This window comes from Primulina tabacum, chromosome 10 (genome assembly GCF_025594145.1).
Source record: "Primulina tabacum isolate GXHZ01 chromosome 10, ASM2559414v2, whole genome shotgun sequence".
NCBI classification, from domain to species: Eukaryota; Viridiplantae; Streptophyta; class Magnoliopsida; order Lamiales; family Gesneriaceae; genus Primulina; species Primulina tabacum.
In genome coordinates, this window is record NC_134559.1 from 16291583 (window position 1) to 16313485 (window position 21903).

General features: G+C 43.2%; 13 non-coding genes and 9 pseudogenes across 13 annotated transcripts; all 22 read right to left on the bottom strand.

Moving 5' to 3' along the window:
* Window positions 1–293: 293 nt before the first annotated feature.
* LOC142507264 (5S ribosomal RNA) lies at window positions 294–412 on the bottom strand. The gene has a single exon (XR_012805524.1). It is a non-coding gene; the product is annotated as a 5S ribosomal RNA (ribosomal RNA).
* A 2465-nt stretch (window positions 413–2877) lies between these two features.
* On the bottom strand, window positions 2878–2996 carry LOC142508225 (5S ribosomal RNA). The gene has a single exon (XR_012806450.1). It is a non-coding gene; the product is annotated as a 5S ribosomal RNA (ribosomal RNA).
* Window positions 2997–4249: 1253 nt separating this feature from the next.
* Window positions 4250–4368, bottom strand: LOC142506880 (5S ribosomal RNA). Its single transcript, XR_012805155.1, has one exon. It is a non-coding gene; the product is annotated as a 5S ribosomal RNA (ribosomal RNA).
* A 684-nt stretch (window positions 4369–5052) lies between these two features.
* LOC142506433 (5S ribosomal RNA) lies at window positions 5053–5171 on the bottom strand. The gene has a single exon (XR_012804727.1). It is a non-coding gene; the product is annotated as a 5S ribosomal RNA (ribosomal RNA).
* A 682-nt stretch (window positions 5172–5853) lies between these two features.
* On the bottom strand, window positions 5854–5971 carry LOC142506650 (5S ribosomal RNA). The gene has a single exon (XR_012804935.1). It is a non-coding gene; the product is annotated as a 5S ribosomal RNA (ribosomal RNA).
* A 684-nt stretch (window positions 5972–6655) lies between these two features.
* LOC142510803 (5S ribosomal RNA) lies at window positions 6656–6774 on the bottom strand (annotated as a pseudogene).
* Window positions 6775–7458: 684 nt separating this feature from the next.
* Window positions 7459–7576, bottom strand: LOC142512236 (5S ribosomal RNA; annotated as a pseudogene).
* A 1310-nt stretch (window positions 7577–8886) lies between these two features.
* LOC142516356 (5S ribosomal RNA) lies at window positions 8887–9005 on the bottom strand. The gene has a single exon (XR_012812155.1). It is a non-coding gene; the product is annotated as a 5S ribosomal RNA (ribosomal RNA).
* A 659-nt stretch (window positions 9006–9664) lies between these two features.
* Window positions 9665–9789, bottom strand: LOC142511333 (5S ribosomal RNA; annotated as a pseudogene).
* Window positions 9790–11187: 1398 nt separating this feature from the next.
* On the bottom strand, window positions 11188–11305 carry LOC142511211 (5S ribosomal RNA; annotated as a pseudogene).
* A 689-nt stretch (window positions 11306–11994) lies between these two features.
* On the bottom strand, window positions 11995–12102 carry LOC142512830 (5S ribosomal RNA; annotated as a pseudogene).
* A 471-nt stretch (window positions 12103–12573) lies between these two features.
* LOC142510633 (5S ribosomal RNA) lies at window positions 12574–12692 on the bottom strand (annotated as a pseudogene).
* Window positions 12693–13369: 677 nt separating this feature from the next.
* Window positions 13370–13488, bottom strand: LOC142516512 (5S ribosomal RNA). Its single transcript, XR_012812303.1, has one exon. It is a non-coding gene; the product is annotated as a 5S ribosomal RNA (ribosomal RNA).
* A 683-nt stretch (window positions 13489–14171) lies between these two features.
* LOC142511542 (5S ribosomal RNA) lies at window positions 14172–14289 on the bottom strand (annotated as a pseudogene).
* A 1258-nt stretch (window positions 14290–15547) lies between these two features.
* On the bottom strand, window positions 15548–15666 carry LOC142508889 (5S ribosomal RNA). The gene has a single exon (XR_012807087.1). It is a non-coding gene; the product is annotated as a 5S ribosomal RNA (ribosomal RNA).
* A 684-nt stretch (window positions 15667–16350) lies between these two features.
* On the bottom strand, window positions 16351–16470 carry LOC142511852 (5S ribosomal RNA; annotated as a pseudogene).
* A 685-nt stretch (window positions 16471–17155) lies between these two features.
* Window positions 17156–17274, bottom strand: LOC142509450 (5S ribosomal RNA). The gene has a single exon (XR_012807623.1). It is a non-coding gene; the product is annotated as a 5S ribosomal RNA (ribosomal RNA).
* A 681-nt stretch (window positions 17275–17955) lies between these two features.
* LOC142507725 (5S ribosomal RNA) lies at window positions 17956–18073 on the bottom strand. The gene has a single exon (XR_012805973.1). It is a non-coding gene; the product is annotated as a 5S ribosomal RNA (ribosomal RNA).
* Window positions 18074–19326: 1253 nt separating this feature from the next.
* LOC142509809 (5S ribosomal RNA) lies at window positions 19327–19445 on the bottom strand. The gene has a single exon (XR_012807959.1). It is a non-coding gene; the product is annotated as a 5S ribosomal RNA (ribosomal RNA).
* Window positions 19446–20127: 682 nt separating this feature from the next.
* Window positions 20128–20246, bottom strand: LOC142515366 (5S ribosomal RNA). The gene has a single exon (XR_012811216.1). It is a non-coding gene; the product is annotated as a 5S ribosomal RNA (ribosomal RNA).
* Window positions 20247–20927: 681 nt separating this feature from the next.
* On the bottom strand, window positions 20928–21050 carry LOC142517192 (5S ribosomal RNA). The gene has a single exon (XR_012812952.1). It is a non-coding gene; the product is annotated as a 5S ribosomal RNA (ribosomal RNA).
* Window positions 21051–21730: 680 nt separating this feature from the next.
* LOC142512521 (5S ribosomal RNA) lies at window positions 21731–21849 on the bottom strand (annotated as a pseudogene).
* Between the last annotated feature and the right edge of the window lie 54 nt (window positions 21850–21903).

A 21903-nucleotide genomic window follows, 5' to 3' on the forward strand; every position in this document is an offset into this window, starting at 1 on the left:
TTGGACTTCCTAAACGGATTTCTCGAGGAAACAAAAGCTTAACAGAAGCGGAAAATCGCAAATTAGAGGGTCTTAAAGAAGAAATTCGGCTAAAATCTCGCCAGCTCATTGCAGAGTAATCAGTCTCGTTCATTTGCCCGTTTACAATCAAATTAGGCTACAATTTTGTCCAAATCCGGCAGTGCTCGAGCTACGTTGATTTCACATGTCTTATCTGGTCCCGATCGAGATTCAGATGATTTGAGCCGAAAATCGTCTGTCAACAAGTAATCAAAAATAGAAAAACACAAAAAAGGGTGCAACACGAGGATTTCCCAGGGGGTCACCCGTCCTAGTACTGCTCTCGCCCAAGCACGCTTAACTTCCGAGTTCTGATGGTATCCGGTGCATTAGTGCTGGTATGATCCCACCCGACATTGAGTGGGATGTTTATTCTTATATCCCTCGGGTACGTGTGGCGCGGGTGGCGATGGACAACAAATAAATCCTTATATTATTTCGAAAATTTTGATTCAGCCCTTAAACGTTCGTAAATTGCCCTTAGGTCCCCAATCTTTCGAAATATTGCATTTTGGTCCCTTAAATTTCGATACTTGCATGTTGATTTTATATGTCGGGACGTAAATTTTATCGGTGTGGGTTTTTCAATAAAAAAATACGAACTTTTTGGCAACCCCGCTATTTAATTCCCAAACTATTTTTACCAAAACTTTACTAACATTTTATTTAATTCTAATTAAAGACTAATGGGCTTAATTAGGGGCTTAATAGGCCTAAAACCTTGTTAGTGTTTAATTAAGTATATAATATGTAAACCTTTCCCATAAACCTACGATTATTTCAAAAGGACACGGCCACAATTCTGAAAATACCTAGATTACACGGCACACACATTCTTAAAAATTGAGGCAAACTTTCGAGCGTTGCCAAGGGAAAGTCTTAGCCAAGGTTCTTGCTCCGTTCTTCGTCATCGTCAATGGTTTTTCGTGCGTAAATTACGCATAGGCTCACATATTCTTCCCTTCAAACCATCATCACATCATATTATATTTTTATGCATGAAAATTTTGGGAAACAAGTGACACTTTGAATTATTTTCGTTTTTATGCAATCCATGAAATTCCAAGCATGATTTTGATTCAAACTTTTGTCCTTTACATGTATATACGAGCTGCCACGATATAGGTTATGTTTAGGCATGATTTTACACGGGATTTAGAGTCCTAGATAATCACCTTAACACCACACATGCAATAGAACACAAGCTGTGCAACAACTTGCTGTCATGGAGCAAAGGGGTTCAGTTTTATGGTTGCAGGGTCTAGGGCTTGGTTGGCTAGTTCCAGGGGTTAGCCAAGGTCGTGGGTGAGTTAGGGAGAGAGTCCTAGCCATGCTAGGACTCGCGATCAAGGGCTGGGAAGGAGTCCTAGCAAGCTATGACTCCCACCCGAGAATCAAGGGGAATTGCGTGCTGGGTTCTGGGCTTGTTGCAGGCTGGTGGGCGTGGTCCTGGGGGCCTGGGTCCTTAGGGGGTGCACAACAGGTGGGTTCGGTGGCTGGGTTTGTTGGTAGGGGCAGGGAAGCTTGAACAAGAGTCCTTGTCCAACAAGGATTTCTCGGCCAGCTTATGGTAGAGGAGTATGGGGCTCGTTTTTTTGGTTAGGGGTGTTTTCCGTGGGATATATGGGTCCAGTAGGGTACTTTAGGATGTTGGTCAAGTTTTGGATCAACATGGTTCGGGGGTAACTCGTGAAAATCAAGAGATGGCTCGGGGTCGAAGATTTTGGGTCATTAGAGTTTTTAAAACTTGGGAAAATTGAAAATTGGTTCACGGGGGTCGAGTCGTGGTTCATAAGGGCTAAAATAATATAAAAAGACTAAATTCTCAACTGGTACCAACACTTAGGAATCTAGGTACTTAAGTCTGGAGGTCCTGGGTTCAAGTGTTAAGGAAGGAGAAAGAAACCACTTACCAGGGGTGAGATATTCTATGAGTGACGGTGCATTGGCCCATGCTGGACCATCCTAACGACCCATGATCAGTAGTGATGCGTGGGTATGGGCCGAGGCCTTTGTTGGTTCAGCCTAATGGCCCATGATCGTTACAAAAAAAGGCGCCTTTTTTTGTAACGATCATGGGCCATTAGGGTGAACCAACAAAGGCCTCGGCCCATGCTGGACCATCCTAACGACCCATGACCAGTAGTGGTGCGTGGGTATGGGCAGAGGCCTTTGTTGGTTCAGCCTAATGGCCCATGATAATTACAGCACTGCTCTCGCCCAATCAGAACCATGAAGTTAAACGTTCTGGCGCGATGGCAGAGCTAGGACGGGTGACCTCCCTGGGAAGTCCTCGTGTCGCGACCGTTTACGTAAATTATTGATAAAACAGTCGAAATAATTGTTTTTAATGAGTTAACCATCTCCGGAGTAATCTGCGTCATACCCTTCCGCACAGAACCGGCTCACGACAAAAAAATTGCTAAATGTTCCCAGAAAATAGAAAAAAAATAGGAAAAAAAATTAGCGAATGTAAAGTTATTATTATGCCTGCGATACGATAAAATGGAATCGGAATCCAATTTCGGACTTCCTAAGCGGATTTCTCGAAGAAACGGAAGCTTAACAAAAGCGGAAAATCGCAAATTATAGGGTCTTAGAGAAGGAATTCGGCTAAAATCTTGCCAGCTCTTTGCGGAGTAAAGAGTCTCGTTCGTTTTCCCGTTTACAATCAAATTAGGCTACAATTTTTTCCAAATCCGACAGAGCCCGAGCTACGTTGATTTCACATGTCTTATCTAGTGCCGATCGATATTAAGATGATTTGAGCCGAAAATCGTCTATCAACAAGTAATCAAAAATAGAAAAACACGAAAAGGGGTGCAACACGAGGACTTCCCAGGGGGTCACCCATCCTAGTACTGCCCTAGCACTAGCACACTTAACTTCGGAGTTCTGATGGGATCCAGTGCATTAGTGCTGGTATGATCGAACACGACATTGAGTGGGATGTTTATTCTTATATCCCTCTACTACGTGTGGCGCGGGCGGCGATGGACAACACGTGGCACTGCTCTCGCCCAATCAGAACCATGAAGTTAAACGTTCTAATGCGATGGCAGAGTGAGGATGGGTGACCTCCCTGGCAAGTCCTCGTGTCGCGACCGTTTACGTAAATTATAGCTAAAACAGTCGAAATAATTGTTTTTAATGAGTTAACCGTCTCCGGAGTAATCTGCGTCATACCCTTCCGCACAGAACCGGCTCACAACAACAAAAATCGCTAAATGTTCCCAGAAAATAGAAAAAAATAAGAAGAAGAAAATATCGAACGTAAAGCTATTATTATGCCTCAGATACGATAAAATGGAACCGGAATCGAATTTCGGACTTCCTAAACGGATTTCTCGAGGAAACAGAAGCTTAAAAGAAGCAGAAAATCACATATTAGAGGGTCTTAGAGAAGGAATTCGGATAAAATCTCGTCAGCTCATTGCAGAGTAATGAGTCTCGTTCGTTTGCCCGTTTACAATCAAATTAGCCAACAATTTTGTCCAAATCCGGCAGTGCCCGAGCTACGTTGGTTTCATATGTCTTATCTGGTCCCGATCGAGATTCAGATGATTTGAGCCGAAAATCGTCTATGAACAAGTAATCAAAAATAGAAAAACACGAAAAGAGGTGCAACACGAGGACTTCCCAGGGGGTCGTCCATCCTGGGAAGTCCTCGTGTCGTGACCGTTTACGTAAATTATAGCTAAAACAGTCGAAATAATTTTTTTTATGAGTTAACCGTCTCTAGAGTTATCTGCGTGATACCTTTCCGCACCGAACCGGTTCACGACAACAAAAATCGATAAAAGTTCCCAGAAAATAGAAAAAAAATAAGAAGGAAATAATGAATGTAAAGCTATTATTATGCCTGGGATACGATAAAATGGAACCGGAATCGAATTTCGAACTTCCTAAGCGGATTTCTCGAGGAAACGAAAGCTTAACAGAAGCGGTAAATCGCAAATTAGAGGGTCTTAGAGAAGAAATTCGGCAAAAATCTCGTCAGCTCATTGCGTAGTAATGAGTCTCGTCCGTTAGCCCGTTTACAATCAAATTAGCCTACAATTTTGTCCAAATCCGGCAGGGCCCGAGCTACGTTTATTTCACATGTCTTATCAGGTCCCGATCGAGATTCAGATGATTTGAGCCGAAAATCATCTGTCAACAAGTAATCAAAAATAGAAAAACACGTAAATGGGTGCAACACGAGGACATCCCAAGAGGTCACCCATCCTAGTACTGCTCTCGACCAAACACGCTTAACTTCGGAGTTCTAATGGGATCCGTTGCATTAGTGCTGGTATGATCGCACCCGACATTGAGTGAAATGTTTATTCTTATATCCCTCGAGTACGTGCGGCGTTGGCGGTGATGTACAACACGCGGCACTGCTCTCGCAAAATCAGAACCAAGAAGTTAAGCGTTTTGGCGCGATGGCAGAGCTAGGATGGGTGACTTTCCTGGGAAGTCCTCGTGTCGCGACCGTTTACGTAAATTATAGCTAAAACAGTCGAAATAATTGTGTTTAATGAGTTAACCGTCTCCGGAGTAATCTGCGTCATACCCTTCCGCACAGAACCGGCTCTCGACAACAAAAATCGCTAAATGTTCCCAGAAAATAGAAAAAAAAATAAGATGAAGAAAATAGCGAATATAAAGCTATTATTATGCCTGGGATACGATAAAATGGAACCAGAATCGAATTTCGGACTTCCTAAGCGGATTTCTCGAGGAAACGGAAGCTCAACAGAAGCGGAAAATCGCAAATTAGAGTGTCTTAGAGAAGGAATTCGGCTAAAATATCGCCAGCTCATTGTAGATCAATGAGTCTCGTTCGTTTGCCCGTTTACAATCAAATTAGGCTACAATTTTGTCCAAATCCGGCAGTGCCAGAGCTACGTTGATTTCACATGTCTTATCTGGTCACGATCGAGATTCAGATGATTTGAGCCGAAAATCGTCTGTCAACAAGTAATCAAAAACAGAAAAACACGAAAAGAGGTGCAACACGAGGACTTCCCAGGGGGTCACCCATCCTAGTACAGCTCTCGTCCAAGCACGCTTAACTTCGGAGTTCTGATGGGATCCGGTGCATTAGTGTTGGTATGATCGAACCCGACATTGAGTGGGACGTTTATTCTTATATCCTTCGAGTACGTGTGGCGCGGGCGGCGATAGACAACACGCGGCACTGCTCTCGCCCAATCAGATCCATGAAGTAAAGCATGCGGGCGCGATGGCAGAGCTAGGATGGGTGACCTCCCTGGGAATTCCGCGTGTCGCGACCGTTTACGTAAATTATCGCTAAAACAGTCGAAATAATTGTTTTTAATGAGTTTACCGTCTCCGGAGTAATCTCCGTCATACCTTTCCGCACAGAACCGGCTCACGACAACAAAAATCGCTTAATATTCCCCGAAAATAGAAAAAAATAAGAAGAAGAAAATAGCGAATGCAAAGCTATTATTATGCCTGGGATACGATAAAATGGAACCGGAATCGAATTTCGGACTTCCTAAGCGGATTTCTCGAGGAAACAGAAGCTTAACAGAAGCGGAAAATCGCAAATTAGAGGGTCTTAGAGAAGTAATTCGGCTAAAATCTCGCCAGCTCATTGCGGAGTAATGAGTCTCGTTCGTTTGCCCGTTTACAATAAAATTAGGCTACAATTTTGTCCAAATCCGGCAGTGCCCGAGCTACGTTGATTTCACATGTCTTATCTGGTCCCGATCGAGATTCAGATTATTTGAGCCGAAAATCGTTTGTCAACAAGTAATCAAAAATAGAAAAACACGAAAAGGGGTGCAACACGAGGACTTCCCAGGGGGTCACCCATCCTAGTACTGCTCTCGCCCAAGCACTCTAACTTCGGAGTCCTGATGGGATCCGGTGCATTAGTTCTGGTATGATCGCACCAGACATTGAGTGGGATGTTTATTCTTATATCCCTCGAGTACGTGTGGCGCGGGCGGCGATGGAAAAAACGCGGCATTGCTCTTGCCCAATCAAAAGCAAGAAGTTAAGCGTTATGGCGCGATGGCAGAGCTAGGATGGGTGACCTCCCTGGGAAATCCTCGTGTCTCGACCGTTTACGTAAAAAATAGCTAAAAAAGTCGAAATAATTGTTTTTAATGAGTTAATCGTCTCCGGAGTAATCTGCGTCATACCCTTCCGCACAGAACCGACTCACGATTACAAAAATCAATAAATGTTCCCAGAAAATTGAAAAAAAAAATAAGAAGAAAAAAATAGCGAATGTAAAGCTATTATTATGCCGGGGATACGATAAAATGGAACCAAAATCGAATTTCGGACTTCCTAAACGGATTTCTTGAGTAAACGGAAGCTTAACAGAAGCGGAAAATCTCAAATTAGAGAGTTTTAGAGAAAGAATTTGGCTAAAATCTCGCCAGGTCATTGCGGAGTAATGAGTCTCGTTCGTTTGCCCGTTTACAATCAAATTAGGCTACAATTTTGTCCAAATCCGGCAGTGCCCTTGCGACATTGATTTCACATGTCTTATCTGGTCCCGATATAGATTCAGATGATTTAGCAGAAAATTGTCTGTCAACAAGTAATCAAAAATAGAAAAACACGAAAAGGGGTGCAACACGAGGACTTCCCAGGGGGTCATCCATCCTATTACTGCTCTCGCCCAAGCACGCTTAACTTCGGAGTTCTGATGGGATCCGTTCCATTAGAGTTGGTATGATCGCACCTGACATTGAGTGGGATGTTTATTCTTATATCCCTCGAGTACGTGTGGCGCGGGCAGCGATGGTCAACACGCGGCACTGCTCTCGCCCAATCAGAACCATGAAGTTAAGCGTTCTGGCGCGATGGCAGAGCAAGGATGGGTGACCTCCCTGGGAAGTCCTCGTGTTGCGATCGTTTACGTAAATTATGGGTAAAACAGTCGAAATAATTGTTTTTAATGAGTTAACCGTCTTCGGAGTAATCTGCGTCATACCCTTCCGCACAGAACCGGCTCACGACAACAAAAATCGCTAAATGTTCCCAGAAAATAGAAAAAAAAAATAAGAATAAGAAAATAGCGAATGTAAAGCTATTATTATGCCTGGGATACGATAAAATGAAACCGGAATCGAATTTCGGACTTCCTAAGCGGATTTCTCGAGGAAACGGTACCTTAACAGAAGCGTAAAATCGCAAATTTGAGGGTCTTAGAGAAGGAATTCGGCTAAAATCTCTCCAGCTCATTGCGGAGTAATGAGTCTCGTTCGTTTGCCCGTTTACAATCAAATTTAGCTACAATTTTGTCCAAATCCGGCAAAGCCCGAGCTAGGTTGATTTCACATGACTTATCTTGTCCCGATCGAGATTCAGATGATTTGAGCCGAAAATCGTCTGTAACAAGTAATCAAAAATAGAAAAACACCAAAAGCTGTGCAACACGAAGACTTCCCAGGGGTCACCCATACTAGTACTGCTCTCGCCCAAGCACGCTTAACTTCAGAGTCCTGATGGGATCCAGTGCATTAGTGCTTTTATGATCGCACCCGACATTGTGTGGGATGTTTATTCTTAAATCCATCGAGTACATGTGGCGCGGGCGGCGATGGACAACACGCGGCACTGCTCTCGCCCAACTAGAACCATGAAGTTAAGCGTTCTGGCGCGATGGCAGAGCTAGGATGGGTGACCTCCCTGGGAATTCCTCATGTCGCGACCGTTTACGTAAATTATAGCTAAAACAATCGAAATAATTGTTTTTAATGAGTTAACCATTTCCGGAGTAATCTGCGTCATACCCTTCCGCACAGAACCGGCTCACGACAACAAAAATCGCTAAATGTTCCCAAAAAATAGAAAAAAAATAAGATGAAGAAAATAGCGAATGTAAAGCTATTATTATGCCTGAGATACGATAAAATGGAACCGGAATCGAATTTTGGACTTTCTAAACGGATTTCTCGAGGAAACAGAAGCTTAACAGAAGCGAAAAATCGCAAATTCGAGGGTCTTAGAAAAAGAATTCGGCTAAAATCTCGCCAGCTCATTGCGGAGTAATGAGTCTCGTTCGTTTGCCCGTTTACAATCAAATTTAGCTACAATTTTGTCCAAATACGGCAATGCCCGAGCTAGGTTGATTTCACATGACTTATCTTGTCCCGATCGAGATTCAGATGATTTGAGCCGAAAATCGTCTAACAACAAGTAATCAAAAATAGAAAAACACGAAAAGGGGTGCAACACGAAGACTTCCCAGGGGGTCACCCATACTAGTACTGAAGTTAAGCGTTCTGGCGCGGTGGCAGAGCTAGGATGGGTGACCTCCCTGGCATTCCTCGTGTCGCGACCGTTTACATAAATTTTGATTAAAACAGTCGAAATAATTGTTTTTAATGAGTTAACCGTCTCCGGAGTAATCTGCGTCATACCCTTCCGCACAGAACCAGCTCACTTCAACAAAAATCTCTAATGTTCCCCGAAAATAAAAAAAATAAGAAAAAGAAAATAGCGAATGTAAAGCTATTTTTATGCCTGTGATACGATAAAATGGAACCGGAATCTAATTTTGGACTTCCTAAATGGATTTCTCGAGGAAACAGAAGTTTAACAGAAGCGGAAAATCGCAAATTAGAGGGTCTTAGAAAAAGAATTCGGCTAAAATCTCGTCAGCTCATTGCGGAGTAATGAGTCTCTTTCGTTTGCCCGTTTACAATCAAATTATGCTACAATTTTGTCCAAATCCGGCAATGCCCGAGCTAGGTTGATTTCACAAGACTTATCTTGTCCCGATCGAGATTCAGATGATTTGAGCCGAAAATCGTCTGTCAACAAGTAATCAAAAATAGAAAAACACGAAAAGGGGTGCAACACGAGGACTTCTCAGGGGGTCACCTATTCTAGTACTGCTCTCGCCCAAGCACGCTTAACTTCGGAGTTCTCATGGGATCCGGTGCATTATTGCTGGTATGATCACACCCGACATTTAGTGGGATGTTTATTCTTATATCCCTCGAGTACGTGTGGCGCGGGCGGCGATGGACAACACGCGGAACTGCTCTCGTCCAATCAGAACCATGAAGTTAAGCGCTCTGGCGTGATGGCAGAGCTAGGATGGGTGACCTCCCTGGGAAAATCCTCGTGTCGCGACCGTTTACGTAAATTATAGCTAAAACAGTCGAAATAATTGTTTTCAATGAGTTAACCGTCTCCGCACAGAACCGGCTCACGACAACAAAAATCGCTAATGTTCCAAGAAAATATAAAAAAAATAAGATGAAAAAAGAACGAATGTAAAGCTATTATTATGCTTGGGATACGATAAAATGGAACCGGAATCGAATTTCGGACTTCTTAAACGGATTTCTCGAGGAAAAACGGAAGCTTAACCGAAGCGGAAAGTCGCAAATTAGAGGGTCTTAGAGAAGGAATTCGGCTAAAATCTCGCCAGCTCATTGCAAAGTAATGAGACTCGTTCGTTTTCCCGTTTACAATCAAATTAGGCAACAATTTTGTCCAAATCCGGCATTGCCTGAGCTACGTTGATTTCACATGTTTTATCTGGTCACGATCGAGATTCGAATGATTTGTGCCGAAAATCGTCTGTCAACAGGTAATCAAAAATAGAAAAACACGAAAAGGGGTGCAACACGGGGACTTCCCAAGGGGTCGGGGTCACTCATCCTAGTACTGGTCTCGCCCAAGAACGCTTAACTTTGGAGTTCAGATGGGATCCGTTGCTTTAGTGCTGGTATGATTGCACCCGAAATTGAGTGGGATGTTAATTCTTATATCCCTCGAGTACGTGTGGCGCAGGCGGCGATGGACAACACGCGGCACTGCTCTCGCCCAATCAGAACCATGAAGTTAAGCGTTCTGACGCGATGGCAGAGTTAGGATGGGTGACCTCCCTGGGAAGTCCTAGTGTCGCGACCGTTTACGTAAATTATGGATAAAACAGTCGAAATAATTTCTTTTAATGAGTTAACCGTCTCCGGAGTAATCTTTGTCATACCCTTCTACACAGAACCGGCTCACGACAACAAAAATCGCTAAATGTTCCCAGAAAATAGAAAAAAAAATAAGAAGAAGAAAATAGCAAATGTAAAGCTATTATTATGCCTGGGATAAGATAAAATGGAAACGAAATCGAATTTCGGACTTCCTAAACGGATTTCTCGAGGAAACGGAAGCTTAACAGAACGGAAAATCGCAAATTAGAGGGTCTTAGAGAAGGAATTCGGCTAAAATCTCGCCAGCTCATTGCGGAGTAATGAGTCTCGTTCGTTTACCCGTTTACAATCAAATTAGGCTACAATTTTGTCCAAAACTTGTAGTGCCCGAGCTACGTTGATTTCACATGTCTTATCTGGTCCCGATCAAAATTCAGATGATTTGAGCCGAAAATCGTCTGTCAACAAGTAATCAAAAATAGAAAAACACGAAAAGGGGTGCATTAGTGCTGGTATGATCGCACCCGACATTGAGTGGGATGTTTATTCTTATATCCCTCGAGTACGTGTGGCGTAGGCGGCGATGGACAACACGCGTCACTGCTCTCGCCCAATAAGAACCATGAAGTTAAGCGTTCTGACGCGATGGCAGAGCTAGGATGGGTGACCTCCCTGGGTAGTCCTCGTGTCGCGACCGTTTACGTAAATTATGGATAAAACAGTCGAAATAATTGTTTTTAATGAGTTAACCGTCTCCGGAGTAATCTGCGTCATACCCTTTCGCACAGAACCGGCTCACGAGAACAAAAATCGCTAAATGTTCCCAAAAAATAGAAAAAAAAATAAGAAGAAGAAAATAGCGAATGTAAATCTATTATTATGCCTGTGATACGACAAAATGGAACATGAGTCGAATTTCGGTCTTCGTAAACGGATTTTTCTTGGAAACAGAAGCTTAACAGAAGCGGAAAATCGCAAATTAAAGGGTCTTAAAGAAGGAATTCGGCTAAAATCTCGCCAGCTCCTTCTGGAGATATGAATCTCGTTCGTTTGCCCGTTTACATTTAAATTAGGCTACAATTTTGTCCAAATCCGGCAGTGTCCGAGCTACGCTGATTTCTCATGTCTTATCTGGTCCCGATCGAGATTCAGATGATTTGAGCCGAAAATAGTCTGTAAAAAAGTAATCAAAAATAGAAAAACGCGAAAAGGGGTGCGACACGAGGACTTCCCAGGGGGTCACAATCCTAGTACTGCTCTCGCTCAAGAACGCTTAACTTCGGAGTTCTGATGGGATCCGGTGCATTAGTGCTACTATTATCGCACCTGACATTGAGTGGGATGTTTATTCTTATATCCCTCGAGTACGTGTGGCGCGGGCGGCGATGTACAACACGCGGCACTGCTCTCGCCCAATCAAAACCATGAAGTTAAGCATTCTGGCGCGATGGCAGAGCTAGGATGGGTGACCTCCCTGGGAAGTCCTCGTATCGCGACCGTTTACGTAAATTGTGCCAAAAACAGTCGAACTAATTATTTTTAACGAGTTAACCGTCTCCAGAGTAATCTGCGTCATACCCTTCCGCACAGAACCGGCTCACGACAACAAAAATCGCTAAATGTTCACAGAAAATAGAAAAAAAAAATAAGAAGAAGAAATAGCAAATGTAAAGCTATTATTATGCCTGGGATACGATAAAATGGAAGCGGAATCGAATTTTGGACTTCCTAAACGGATTTCTCGCGGATACGGAAGCTTAACAGAAGCGGAAAATCGCAAATTAGAGGGTCTTATGGAAGGAATTCGGTTAAAATCTCGCCAGCTCATTGCGGAGTAATGAGTCTCGTTCGTTTGCCCGTTTACAATCAAATTAGCCTACAATTTTGTCCAAATCCGGCAGTGCCCGAGCTACGTTGATTTCACATGTCTTATCTGGTCCCGATCGAGATTCATATGATTTGAGCCGAAAATCGTCTGTCAACAAATAATCAAAAATAGAAAAACATGAAAAGGGATGCAACACGAGGACTTCCCAGGGGGTCACCCATCCTAGTACTACTCTCCCCAAGCACGCTTAACTTCGGAGTTCTGATGGGATCAGGTGAATTAGTGCTGTTATTTTTAACGAGTTAACCGTCTCTAGAGTAATCTGCGTCATACACTTCCGCACAGAACCGGCTCACGACAACAAAAATCGCTAAATGTTCACAGAAAATAGAAAAAAAAAATAAGAAGAAGAAAATAGCGAATGTATAGTTATTATTATGCCTGGGATACGATAAAATGGAAGCGGAATCGAATTTTGGACTTCCTAAACGGATTTCTCGCGGATACGAAAGCTTAACAGAAGCGGAAAATCGCAAATTAGAGGGTCTTATGGAAGGAATTCGGTTAAAATCTCGCCAGCTCATTGCGGAGTAATGAGTCTCGTTCGTTTGCCCGTTTACAATCAAATTAGGCTACAATTTTGTCCAAATCCGGCAGTGCCCGAGCTACTTTCATTTCACACGTCTTATATGGTCCCGATCGAGATTCAGATGATTCGAGCCAAAAATCGTCTGTCGACAAGTAATAAAAAATAGAAAAACACGAAAAAGGGTGCAACACATGGACTTCCCAGGGGGTCAGCCATCCTATTATTGCTCTCGCCCAAGCACGCTTAACTTCGTAGTTCTGCTGGGATCCGGAGCATTAGTGCTGGTATGATCGCACCCGACCTTGAGTGGGATGTTTATTCTTATATCCCTCGAGTACGTGTGGCGCGGGCGGCGATGGACAACACGCGGCACTGCTCTCGCCAAATCAGAACCATGAAGTTAAGCGTTATGGCAGAGCTAGGATGGGTGACTTCCCTAGAAATTCCTCGTGTCGCGACCGTTAACGTAAATTATGGCTAAACTAGTCGAAATAATTGTTTTTAATGAGTTAACTGCCTAAGGAGTAATTTGCGTCATACCCTTCCGCACAGAACCGGCTCACGACAACAAAAATCGCTAAATGTTCCCAGAAAATAGAAAAAAAAAATAAGAAGAAGAAAATAGCGAATGTAAAGCTATTATTATGACAGGGATACGATAAAATGGAACCGCAATCGAATTTCAAACTTGCTAAGCGGATTTCTCGAGGAAATGGAAGCTTAACAGAAGCGGAAAATCGCAAATTAGAGGGTCTTAGAGAAGGAATTCGGCTAAAATCTCGCCACCTCATTGCGGAGTAATGAGTCTCGTTCGTTTGCCCGTTTACAATCAAATTAGCCTACAATTTTGTCCAAATCCAGCAGTGCCCGAGCCACGTTGATTTCACATGTCATATATGGTCACGATCGAGATTCAGATTATTTGAGCCAAAAATCGTCTGTCAAAAAATAATCAAAAATAGAAAAACACGAAAAGAGGTGCAACACGAGGACTTCCTAGGGGGTCACCCATCCTAGTACTGCTCTCGCCCAAGCACGCTTAACGTCGGAGTTCTGATGAGATCCGGTGCATTAGTGCTGGTTTGATAGCACCCGACATTGAGTGGGATGTTTATTCTTATATCCCACGAGTACGTGTGGCGCGGGCGGCGATGGACAACACGCGGCACTGCTCTCGCCCAATAAGAACCATGAAGTTAAGCGTTCTGGCGCGATGGCAGAGCTAGGATGGGTGACCTCCATGAGAAGTCATCGTGTCGCGACCGTTTACGTAAATTATATTAAAAACAGTCTAAATAATTGTTTTTAATGAGTTAACCGCTTTCGGAGTAATCTGTGTCATACCCTTCCGCATAGAACCGGCTCACGATAATAAAAATCGCAAAATGTTCCCAGAAAATAGAAAAAAAATAAGAAGAAGAAAATAGCGAATGTAAAGCTATTATTATGCTTGGGATACGATAAAATGGAACCGTAATCAAATTTCGGACTTCCTAAACAGATTTCTCGAGGAAACAGAAGCTTAAGAAAAGCGGAAAATCGCAAATTAGAGGGTCTTAGCGAAAGAATTCGACTAAAATCTCGCCAGCTCATTGCGGAGTAATGAGTCTCGTTCGTTTGCCCGTTTACAATAAAATTAGCCTACAATTTTGTCCAAATCCGACAGTGCCCGAGCTACGTTGATTTTACATCACTTATCTGGCCCCGATCGAGATTCAGATGATTTGAGCCGAGAATCGTCTGTCAACAAATAATCAAAAATAGAAAAACATGAAAAGGGGTGCAACACGAGGACTTCCCAGGGGGTCACCCATCCTAGTACTACTCTCCCCAAGCACGCTTAATTTCGGAGTTCTGATGGGATCAGGTGCATTAGTGTTGTTATGATCGCACCTGACATTGAGTGAGATGTTTATTATTATATCCCTCGAGTACGTGTGGCGCGGGCGGCGATGGACAACACGCGGCACTGCTCTCGCCCAATCAGAACCATGAAGTTAAGCGTTCTGGCGCGATGGTAGAGCTAGGACGGGTGACATCCCTAGGAAGTCCTCGTGTCGCGACCGTTTTCGTAAATTATGGATAAAACAGTCGAAATAATTGTTTTTAACGAGTTAACCATTTCCGGAGTAATCGGCATCATACCCTTCCGCACAGAACCGGCTTACGACAAAAAAAATCGCTAAATGTTCCCAGAAAATAGAAAAAAAAATAAATAGAAAATAATAGCGAATGTAAGGCTATTATTATGCCTGAGATACGATAAAATGGATCCGTAATCGAATTTCAAACTTCCTAAGCGGATTTCTCGAGGAAACAGAAGCTTAACAGAAGCGGAAAATCGCAAATTAGAGGGTCTTAGAAAAATAATTCGGCTAAAATCTCGCAAGATAATCGCGGAGTAATGATTTTCGTTCGTTTGCCCGTTTACAATCAAATTAGGCTACAATTTTGTCCAAATCCGGCTGTGCCCGAGCTACGTTGATTTCACATGTCTTATCTGGTTCCGATCGAGATTCAGATGATTTGAGCCGAAAATCGTCTGTCAACAAGGAATGAAAACCATGAAGTTAAGCGTTCTGGCGCGATGGCAGAGTTAGGATGGCTGACCTCCCTGGGAAGTCCTCGTGTCGCGACCGTTTACGTAAATTATGGATAAAACAGTCAAAATAATTGCTTTTAATGAGTTAACCATCTCCGGAGTAATCGACGTCATGCCCTTCCGCACAGAACCGGCTCTCGAAAACAAAACTCGCTAAATGTTCCCAGAAAATAGAAAAAAAAAATAAGAAGAAGAAAATAGCGAATGTAAAGCTATTATTTTGCTTGGGATACGATAAAATGGAACCGGAATCAAATTTCGGACTTCCTAAACGGATTTTTCGAGGAAACGGAAGCTTAACAGAAGCGAAAAATCGTAAATTAGAGGGATTTTAAGAAAAACTTCGGCTAAAATCTTGCCAGCTCATTGCGGTGTAATGAGTCTCGTTCGTTTGCCCGTTTACAATAAAATTAGCCTACAATTTTGTCCAAATCCGGCAGTGCCCGAGCTACGTTGATTTCACTTGTCTTATCTGGTCCTGATCGAGATTCAGATGATTTGAGCCAAAAATCGTCTGTCAACAAGTAATCAAAAATAGAAAAACACGAAAAGGGGTGCAAAACGTGGACTTCCAAGGGGGTCACCCATCCTAGTACTGCTCTCGACCAAGCACACTTAACTTCAAATTTCTGATGGGATCCGGTGCATTAGTGCTGGTATGATCACACCCGACAATGAGTGGGATGTTTATTCTTATATCTCTCGAGAACGTGTAGAGCGGGCGGCGATGGACAACACGAGGCACAGCTCTCGCCCAATCAGAACCATGAAGTTAAGCGTTCTGGTGCGATGGCAGAGCTAGGATGGGTGACCTCCCTGAGAAGTCCTCGTGTCGCGACCGTTTACGTAAATTATGGATAAAACAGTCAAAATAATTGTTTTTAATGAGTTAACCATCTCCGGCGTAATCTACGTCATACCCTTCCACACAGAACCGGCTCATGACAACAAAAATCGTTAAATGTTCCCAGAAAATAGAAAAAAAATTAAGAAGGAGAAAATAGCGAATGTAAAGCTATTATTTTGCCTGGGATACGATAAAATGGAACCGGAATCCAATTTCGAACTTCCTAAGCGGATTTCTCGAGGAAACGGAAGTTTAACAGAAGCGGAAAATTGCAAATTAAAGGGTCTTAGAGAAGGAATTCGGCTAAAATCTCGCCAGCTCATTGCGGATTAATGAGTCTCGTTTGTTTGCCCGTTTACAATCAAATTAGGCAACAATTTTGTCCAAATCTGGCAGTTCCCGAGCTACGTTGATTTCACATGTCTTATCTGGTCCCGATCGAGATTCAGATGATTTGAGACGAAAATCGTCTGTCAACAAGTAATCAAATATAGCAAAACACGAAAAGGGGTGCAACACGAGGACTTCCCAGGGGGTCACCCATCTTAGTAGCTGCTCTCTCCCAATCACGCTTAACTTCGTAGTTTTAATGGGATCCGGTGCATTAGTGCTGGTATGATCGCACCCGACATTGAGTGGGATGTTTATTCTTATATTCCTCACGTACATGTGGAGCGGGCGGCGATGGACAACACGCGGCACTGCTCTCGCCTAATCAGAACCATGAAGTTAAGCGTTCTGGCGCGATGGCAGAGCTAGGATGGTTGACCTCCCTGGGAAGTCCTCGTGTAGCGACCGTTTACGTGAATTATGGATAAAACAGTCGAAATAATTGTTTTTAATGAGATAACCGTCTCCGAAGTAATCTACGTCATACTCTTCCGCACAGAACCGGCTCACGACAACAAAAATCGCTAAATGTTCCCAGAAAATAGAAAATAAAATAAGAAGAAGAAAATAGAGAATGTAAAGCTATTATTATGCCTGGGATACGAAAAAATTGAACCGGGATCGGATTTCGGACTTCCTAAACGGATTTCTCGAGGAAACGGAAGCTTAACAGAAGCGGAAAATCGCAAATTAGAGGGTCTTAGCGAAGAAATTCGGCTAAAATCTCGCCAGCTCATTGGAGAGTAACGAGTCTCTTTTGTTTGCCCGTTTACAATCAAATTAGGCTACAATTTTGTCCAAATCCGGCAGTGCCCGGAGCTACGTTGATTTCACATGCCTTATCTTGTCCCGATCGAGATTCAGATGATTTGAGCCGAAAATCGCTTTTCAACAAATAATCAAAAATAAAAAAACACGAAATGGGGTGCAACACGAGGACTTCCCTGGGGGTCACCCATCATAGTAATGCTCTCGCCCAAGCACGCTTAACTTCATAGTTCAGATGAGATCCGGTGCATTAGTTCTGGTATAATCGCACCCGACATTGAGTGGGATGTTTATTCTTATATCCCTCGAGTACGTGTGGAGGGGGCGGCGATTGACAACATGCGGCACTGCTCTCGCCCAATCAAAACCATGAGGTTAAGCGTTCTGGCTCTATGGCAGAGCTAGGATGGGTGATCTCCCTGGGAAGTTCTCCTATCGCGACCGTTTACGTAAATTATAGCTAAAACAGTCGAAATAATTGTTTTTAATGAGTTAACTGTCTCCGGAGTAATCTGCGTCATACCCTTCCGCACATAACCGGCTCACGACAACAAAAATCGCTAAATGTTCCAAGAAAATAGAAAAAAATAAGAAGAAGAAAATAGCGAATGTAAAGCTATTATTATGCCTGGGATACGATAAAATTGAACCGAGATCGAATTTCGTACTTCCTAAGCGGATTTCTCGAGGAAACGGAAGCTTAATAGAAGCGGAAAATCGCAAATCAGAGGGTCTTAGAGAAGGAATTTGGCTAAAATCTCGCCAGCTCATTGCGGAGTAGAAAGTCTCGTTCGTTTGCCCGTTTACAATCAAATTAGGCTACAATTTTGTCCAAATCCGGCAGTGCCCGAGCTACGTTGATTTCACATGTCTTATCTGGTTCCGATCGAGATTCAGATGATTTGAGCCGAAAATCGTCTGTCAACAAGTAATCAAAATAGAAAAACACGAAAAGGGGTGCAACATGAGGACTTCCAGGGGGTCACCCATCCTAGTACTGCTCTCGCCCAAGCACGGTTAACTTCGGAGTTCTTATGGGATCCGGTGTATTAGTGCTGGTATGATCCCACCCGACATTGAGTGGGATGTTTATTCTTATATCCCTCGAGTACGTGTGGAACGGGCGGCGATGGACAACATGCGGCACTCCTCTCGCCCAATCAGAATTATGAAGTTAAGCGTTCTGGCGCGATGGCAGAGCTAGGATGGGTGACCTCCCTAGGAAGTCCTCGTGTCACGACCATTTACGTAAATTATGGATAAAACAGTCGAAATAATTGTTTTTAATGTGTTAATCGTCTCTGGAGTAATCTACGTCATACCCTTCCGCACAGAACCGGCTCACGAATAGAAAAATCTCTAAATTTTCCCAGAAAATAGAAAAAAAAAAAAGAAGAAAATAGCGAATGTAAAGCTATTATTATGCCTGGGATACGATAAAATGGAACCGGAATCAAATTTCGAACTTCCTAAGCGGATTTCTCGAGGAAACGGAAGCTAAAAAGAAGCGGAAAATTGCAAATTAGAGGTTCTTAGAGAATGAATTCGGCTAAAATCTTGCCAGCTCATTGCGGAGTAATGAGTCTCGTTCGTTTGCCCGTTTACAATCAAATTAGGCTACAATTTTGTCCAAATCCGGCAGTGCACGACCTACGTTGATTTCACATGTCTTATCTGGTCCCGATCGAGATTCAAATGATTTGAGCCTAAAATCGTCCGTCAACAAGTAATCAAAACCATTAAGTTAAGCGTTCTGGCGCGATGGCAGAGGTAGGATGGGTGACCTCCCTGGGAAGTCCTCGTGTCGCGACCGTTTACGTAAATTATAGCTAAAGAAGTCGAAATAATTTTTTTTAATGAGGTAACCGTCTCCGGAGTAATCCGCGTCATACCTTTCCGCCCAAAACCGGCTCACGACAACAAAAATCGCTAAATGTTCCCAGAAAATAGAAAAAAAAAGAAGAAGAAAATGATGAATGTAAAGCTATTATTATTTTCTTGGGATACGATAAAATGGAACCGGAATCAAATTTCGGACTTCCTAAACGGATTTTTCAAGGAAAAGGAAGCTTAACAGAAGCGGAAAATCGTAAATTAGAGGGTCTTAGAGAAGAAATTCGGCTAAAATCTTGTCAGCTTATTGCGTGTGAACGAGTCTCGTTCGTTTGCCCGTTTACAATCAAATTAGCCTACAATTTTGACCAAATCCAGCAGTGCCCGAGCTACGTTGATTTCACATGTGTTATCTGGTCCTGATCGAGATTCAGATGATTTGAGCCCAAAATCGTCTGTCAACAAGTAATCAAAATTAGAAAAACACGAAAAGGGGTGCAAAACGTGGACATCCTAGGGGGTCAACCATCCTAGTACTGCTCTCGCCCAAGCACGATTAACTTCGGAGTTCTGATGGGATCCAGCGCATTAGTGCTGGTATGATCGCACATGACATTGAGTGGGATGTTTATTCTTATATCCCTTGAGTACGTGTGGAGCGGGCGGCGATGGACAACACGAGGCACTGCTCTCGCCCAATCAGAACTATGAAGTTAAGCGTTCAGGCGCGATGGCAAAGCTAGGATGGGTGACCTCCCTGAGAAGTCCTCGTGTCGCAACCGTTTACGTAAATTATGGATAAAACAGTCAAAATAATTGTTTTTAATGAGTTAACCAGCTCCGGAGTAATCTACGTCATGCCCTTCCGCACAGAACCGGCTCACGACAACAAAAATCGCTAAATGTTCCCAGAAAATAGAAAAAAAGAAGAAGAAGAAAATAGCGAATGTAAAGTTATTATTATGCTTGGGATTCGATAAAATAGAACTGGAATCGAATTTCGAACTTCCTAATTTGATTTCTCGAGGAAACGGAAGCTTAAACGAAGCAGAAAATCGCAAATTAGAGGATCTTAGAGAAGGAATTCGGCTAAAATCTCGCTAGCTCATTGCGGAGTAATGAGACTCGTTCCTTTGCCCGTTTACAATCAAATTAGGCTCCAATTTTGTCCAAATCCGGCAGTGCCCGAGCTACGTTGATTTCACATGTTTTGTCTGGTCCCGATCGAGATTCAGATGATTTGAGGCGAAAGTCGTCTATCAACAAGTAATCAAAAATAGAAAAACACGAAAAGGGGTGCAACACGAGGACTTCCCAGGGGGTCACCCATCCTATTACTGCTCTCGTCCAAGCACGCTTTACTTTGGAGTTCTGATGGGATCCGGTGCATTAGTGCTGGTATGATCGCACCCGACATTGAGTGGGATGTTTATTCTTATATCCCTCGAGTACGTGTGGAGCGGGCGACGATGGACAACATGCGGCACTGCTCTCGCCCAATCAGAACCATGAAATTAAGCGTTCTGGCGCGACAGAAGAGCTAGGATGGGTGACCTCCGTGGGAAGTCCTCGTGTCGCGATCGTTTACGTAAATTATGGCTAAAACAGTAGAAATAATTGTTTTTAATGAGTTAACCATCACCGGAGTTATCTGCGTCATACCCTTCCGCACAGAACCGGCTCACGACAACAAAAATCATTAAATGTTCCCTGAAAATAGAAAAAAAAATAATAATAGGAAAATGGCGAATGTAACTCTATTATTTTGCCTGGGATACAATAAAATGAAACCGGAAATGAATTTTGGACTTCGTAAGCGTATATATCGAGGAAACAGAAGCTTAACAGAAGCGGAAAATCGCAATTAGAGGGTCTTAAAGAAGAAATTCGGCTAAAATCTCGCCAGCTCATAGCGGAGTAATGAGTCTCGTTCATTTGCCCGTTTAAATCTAATTAGGCTACAATTTTGTCCAAATCCGGCAGTGCCCGAGCTACGTTGATTCACATGTCTTATCTGATCACGATCGAGATTCAGATGATTTGAGCCGAAAATCGTCTGTCAACAAGTAATGAAAAATAGAAAAACATGAAAAGGGGTGCCACACGAGGACTTCCCAGGGGGTCCATCACCCATCCTAGTACTGCTCTCGCCCAAGCACGCTTTACTTCGGAGTTCTGATGGGATCCGGTGCATTAGTGCTGGTATGATCGCACCCGACATTGAGTGGGATGCTTATTCTTATATCCCTCGAGTACGAGTGGAGCGGGCGACGATGGACAACACGCGGCACTGCTCTCGCCCAATCAGAACCATGAAGTTAAGAATTCTTGCGCGATGACAGAGCTAGGATGGGTGACCTCCCTGGGAAGTCCTCGTGTCGCGACCGTTCACGTAAATTATGGCAAAAACAGTAGAAATAATTGTTTTTAATGAGTTAACCGTCTCCGGCGTAATCTGCGTCATACCCTTCCGCACAGAACCGGCTCACGACAACAAAAATCGTTAAATGTTACCAGAAAATAGAAAAAAAATAAGAAGAAGAAAATAGCGAATGTAAAGCTATTATTATGCCTGCGATACGATAAAATGAAACCGGAATCGAATCTCGGACTTCGTAAGTGGATTTCTCGAGAAAACGGAAGCTTAACAGAAGCGAAAAATCGCAAATTAGAGGGTCTTAAAGAAAGAATTCGGCTAAAATCTCGCCAGCTCATTGCGGAGAATGAGTCTCGTTCGTTTGCCCGTTTACAATCAAATTAGGCTACAATTTTGTCCAAATTCGACAGTGCCCGAGCTACGTTGATTTCACATCTTATCTGGTCCCGATCGAGATTCAGATGATTTGAGGCGAAAATCGTCTGTCAACAAGTAATCAAAAATAGAAAAACATGAAAAAAGGTGCAACACGAGGACTTCCCAGGAGGTCACCAATCCTAATACTGCTATCGCCTAAGCACGCTTAACTTCAAAGTTTTGATGTGATCCGGTGCATTAGTGCTGGCATGATCGCACTCGACATTGAGTGAGATGTTTATTCTTATATCCCTCGCGTACGGCACTGGTCTCGC